The sequence below is a fragment of the Sinocyclocheilus grahami genome, unplaced genomic scaffold (assembly GCF_001515645.1).
Source record: "Sinocyclocheilus grahami isolate Dianchi unplaced genomic scaffold, SAMN03320097.WGS_v1.1 scaffold259.1, whole genome shotgun sequence".
NCBI classification, from domain to species: Eukaryota; Metazoa; Chordata; class Actinopteri; order Cypriniformes; family Cyprinidae; genus Sinocyclocheilus; species Sinocyclocheilus grahami.
The window spans coordinates 139,593-144,847 of NW_015505438.1; the positions used below are offsets into that span (position 1 = coordinate 139,593).

Sequence of the window (5,255 nt, forward strand, 5' to 3'; positions counted from 1 at the left end):
TCTCTCTCTCTCTCTCTCTCTCTCTCTCGCTCTCTCTCTCTCCATCTCTCTATCCTTATTTCCTCCTGGTTCCCATCCAGTAGCTAATCAGTGACTGACAGCTCAACCCACGTTTTCTCTCTCTCCACCTGTGTGTGTCGCTCTGTTTGTCTCTTATCTGCAGATGGAGGGATAATGGTTTGATTGTTGGCTTTGAGTAGTCACTGAACATGTCTGAAGTAACAGAACATTAAGACGCTGTGCCATTAACAGAATACTCTCCTCTGTTTTTTACACAACCTGAACAGAAGGTCAAGAAGTCGGGAGTCATAGTGTTCCGTATGACCGTGTTCTCGCTCGTGAACATACGGGAGTTTGCAGGTGGAGATCTGGTTTTTGGCAAGAGCTGGCTGAAATCTGCAGTTACAATCTGCTTGGTTGACATCTGAGTACTTTCAGGAAGTGGTAGCGCTGGATGTCCTGGGGTTTTTTTTTTTTTTTGAAGGAAGGAAGGAAGTTCAAAGGCTGCATTTATTTGATCAAAAATGCATTAAAAACTGTAATTTGGGAAATATTAGAATTAAATAATGGTTCTTATCAATGTTGAAAACTATTTTTACTGCTTAATATTTTTGTGAAAACAGGATTCTTTGAAGAATAGAAAGCTCAAAAGAACAGAATGTGCTTTTTAAAATAATATTATAAATGTCTTTACTGTCACTTTTTCCAATTTATTGTATCCTTGCTGAATAAAAGTATTAATTTAGTTTTTTTTTATCATATTTAACGCAAACCTTTGAATGGTAATGTATCACAGTTTCCACAAAAATATTAAGTAACACAACTTTTCTTGAGCAGCAGATCAGCATATTAGAATGATTTCTGAAGTATCATGTGACAAAGAAGACTAGAGTAATGATGCTGAAAATTCAACTTTGTATCACAGGAATGAATTATATTTTAAAATCTATTCAAATAGAAAAATGTTATTTTAAATTGTAATAATATTCCACAATCGTTTTTTTTTAACAGTAATTTATTTTGGATCAAATAAATGAGGCCTTGGTGAGCATAAGAGCTGTCTTTCTAAAACACTAAACATTTGAATTATTCCAAACTGATGTTTCAGTGCATCCCAATGACATTTATTCATTCGCGGTAGAAGATGCTTTTATGCTGAGCAAATTACAAATGAGGCATACAGTGTAAGCAATTTATTATAAGAGCTGACAATATTTGCATTACACGAAGATATCCCAATATAATAGTACAGTCCAGTTTTTAATCTTAGAACCTGAAAGGGAATTAGCATTTCCACACAATGGGGTCCCTTTGGGAGAGATTTTTAAAGCGTCACTATTTTATTTAGAAGTAAAATTAGATCTTTGATTAATAGATTGTCATTAAACACCCCCACCCACCCACCAAAGTAAGGTAATTATGTGTAAAAATATGTATGGACTTTTCTGTTCATCTAATATCAATAAGTACATATATAATGTTTCAGAAGTTACTCGGACCATACAGCAGTGTTTGCAAAATCTATGGTCATAAATACTGAGTTGACTTTCTTTGTAACTGAGCATTTCAAACAGCCAATTACAGTCATTAGATCTTGGTCGAATGTTTGGTTTATCAACCTGATACCTTGAACCTGGCTATTTCAGTCAGCTCTTGCCATTGTTGCGCTCAATTTGCATCAGACGGTCCATGGCCAATATTTGTTATTAAAAAAAAAGTATTTCAAATAAATGCTGTTCTTTTGAACTTCTAGTCATCAAAGAATCCTGAAAAAAATGCATTACGGTTTTCAACATTTATTAGAAATGTTTCTTGCACACCAAATCATATTAGAATGACTTCTGAAGGATCATTTTGAAGGCTAGAATAATCGCGGCTGAAAATTCAGCTTTGCCATCACAGGAATAAATTGCATTCTCAAATGGTAATAATATTTTATTTCTGAATTTTTTTGATCAAATAAGTGCAGCCTTGGTGAGCATAAGAGACCAAAATCTTACCGATCCTAAACTTACAGTAGTGAATGTGTAAGGTCAAAAGTCTGGTTACACAAGTAATGCAGGTGGATATGGCCTTCCATATTGATCTGAAAACCTCCACCCACCCGTTTAATGCAGCAGTCACCTTTGAGACTTGTGTGAGTGTTGGTTAGAAGTGATATGAATCAAAATAAAATGATGCTTGCCCCTTTAACTCTGCAGATCTCATATCTCCAGAAGTCTCTGAGGCTGTGCCATTTGGAGTGTGTTATGTAATGCACAACTCGTGTAACAAACATCAGGTGAACATTAAGCTTGAATAAATATCACAAACCCAGCTTCATATTCATGAGCTCAGTGACAGGTCAGGACATGTGAGAGGTTAAAGGCGGTTCATGTATTTAGTGTATTAATATATACTGTAAAACTGACAACGTTTTGCCAGTTTCTTATGGATCCAGGATTGTTCATGAAGCATTATATAGATGTGTTTCAGCAGGTTGTTTTTTTTTGTTTCCACAGATGGATTGAGATATTTCACGCCTATACCTCCTACATGATTCTCAGAGTTTGTAATCAGCATATGTTGTGCACACCTTCAAAGACGTCAAGATTTTTGATGCTGGCACCATTGAAGCCAAAGTTTGGCATTTGCACGAGTGACTGAAGGTTTGGCTATAGCAGCCTGACCATGCATTATGCATATTGACTCTTTGGAGCTCTCTACGAACAGTTTTGGTGGAAACAGGACAGTTGAGATGCAGATGTGATGTTTTTTAGATACAGTCCTGGTTAGTACCGACATCCCTTTTAAGCAGCTTCATCTTGTGTATCAGAAGAAATGGACAGCACCTGAGTTAAATATATGAGTGTCACAGCAAAGGGTCTGAATACTTAGGACCATGTGATATTTCAGTTTTTCTTTTTTAATAAATGTGCAAAAATGTCAACAATTCTGTGTTTTTCTGTCAATATGGGGTGCTGTGTGTACATTAATGAGGAAAAAAAATTAACTTAAATGATTTTAGCAAATGGCTGCAATATAACAAAGAGTGAACAATTTAAGGGGGTCTGAATACTTTCCGTACCCACTGTATATATATATATTATTAGTTTTTAACATATACTGTCATAAATTTGCATTTATTCACTTTAAAAGTAAATATTATTACAGAACTTTTATGTGATCCTCCCATGCTAATGCTTATCTCTTTGATGGTCTATGACAGCTGCCAAACTGGCTTTATGAATGTATTGTGAGGTTATGAATGTGGCAGCTCTGAGCCTGAAGTCATGATGAAGGGATGAAGATGGGTTTACAGCTTTAAACTTAATCCTAAATTGGAGGGTTTCCTTCCAAACCCCCACATGGCCTGAATCTCTCAATAAAACATGAGAGAGGCAGCAGAAGAGCCTGAATACATATTTAAACATGCTATTGAATATAGAGAGAATATGTCTTTGTGTTTAAATTTGTTTAAACAACTGTGTGTGTGTGTGTGTGTCTGTGTTCATTTAGCAGCATCATTGTTGAGGCACATATAGAGAGAATATGTCTTTGTGTTTAAATTTGTTTAAACAACTGTGTGTGTGTGTGTGTGTGTGTCTGTGTTCATTTAGCAGCATCATTGTTGAGGCACGTTTCTGTTTTCGGTCTTCCTTTCAGGCTTGCTCGAGTTTCAAATGTGGCCTGATTCAAATATTCCCTTTTTCTTCTTCAAAAACGCATAAAGTGCTGATAAATGGTTTGAAGAGAGAGGCACTAAAAGGATGAAACTCCAGAGAAGAGACCAAACGAGGCGAGTGCGGTATCAGGTGTGTAAATATGTGTGTGTGTGTGTGTGTGTGTCCAGCCCTGTCAGTTGTGTTGGATAAATGATGTGACAGGTGAACGTGTGCTGGAGGGTTTGAGAGGGGGATGAGTCTGTCACACTGATTGATTTTCTTTCTTCGAGCGACGCAGGCGTCGACGGGGAATGCAAACAAGTGGCCATCTCACTCTCCACCATCTGTGCTCTGAAGACAGCTTTGCAGTGGCCACAAGCATTCTTCAAACGCTCTTTGGATGCCGGTTTGGAAAGTTTGTGCTGGTGATATCTCTGTTTTAAACTCTAAAGACTAAACTTTGAAGCTGAAACTTTTTTAAAAGGTTTTTAGAAGTTTGATCTCTTGCTTTTTTGTGAACTAAAACCATATTCTATTCAAGTATGCTTACTTCTTACTGTAGCGTTGACTTTACTCCAGTACTCAAGAGGGCGCAATAGTTGCCTTAAAACTAGGCCTGCTATTCACAGTCATGTACTTGTGTAGAATATGTTTCACAGTTTTATGTGAATGTGAATATTCCATAAAAGTATTTGGACACTTAAGTCACACTTAAAAATCTCTTGAGTATCTCATTAGCAGTGTTAGTATTGTTTATACAGTTGTAGTATTAAATAATAATTTGGATTAGCTTTTATTTATACATGTTTAGTTTTAATTAAATATAGTTTGTTTTAGTTATTTTGTTGTGTTTTTTAGTGTATTATTAGTTTTAGTTTTCATATTTCTGTTTAGCTTTAATTTATTTTTATTTTATTTATAGTATATTTTAGTAATTTTTGTAATTAAAGGGTTAGTTCACCCAAAAATTAGGCTGCGTTTTACTCACCCCCGAGGCATCCTAGGTGTATATGACTTTCTTCTTTCAGACCAATCAAGTCAGAGTTATATTAAGAATAGTCTTTGATCTTTCAAGCTGTTTAATGCCACTCAGCGGGTGTTGCAGTGCTTCAGTCCAAAAGAACTTAAATAAAAAGCACCCATCCATAAAAAAAGTGTCTCACACGGCTCCGGGGGGTGAACAAAGGCCTTCTGTAGCGAATCGATGCGTTTTTGTAAGAAAAATATCCATATTCAAAACGTAATAATCACTTTAATGTAGCTTGCGCCGACAGTTGTACACAGAAGCAGTTCAAAAGCGGCACCTAGTGGCAAAGAATGAATTTGCATTTTCATTCAGACCAATGCGAAAATCAAGTTTTCCCAGGTCTGCACAGTGGGCGGGCAATATGCTAATGTTTCATGTTAACATCAACATGAAACTGCTTGGGATTTGTTTTAAAAACGACTTGTTTCAATGATTCAGAGTCGACTCTTTCTTTTGAGAGACAATAGATTTATACACAGTGCACTTTCAGATTTAAAACTTTGCAGGATGTTTTCACGCACTTAGAACTGTGTTATACACTGCATGAAAGGTAATTTTCAAAAATCCATAATAAGGGCACTTTA

At 36.1% G+C, this 5,255-nt stretch overlaps 1 long non-coding RNA gene across 2 annotated transcripts in view; it reads left to right on the forward strand.

Annotated features, from left to right (window-relative positions):
* LOC107598960 (uncharacterized) overlaps positions 1 to 4,035 on the forward strand; it is a 7,886-nt gene extending 3,851 nt beyond the window's left edge. The window contains exons 3-4 of one of the 2 annotated variants that reach the window (XR_001610617.1): positions 3,646 to 3,794; positions 3,943 to 4,035. This is a non-coding gene — a long non-coding RNA (uncharacterized lncRNA). Of the gene's footprint in view, positions 1 to 2,201; positions 2,361 to 2,501; positions 2,558 to 3,645; positions 3,795 to 3,942 lie in introns of those variants that run through there. The other variant, XR_001610616.1, reaches the window with a different exon arrangement.
* The last annotated feature ends 1,220 nt before the right edge of the window (positions 4,036 to 5,255 follow it).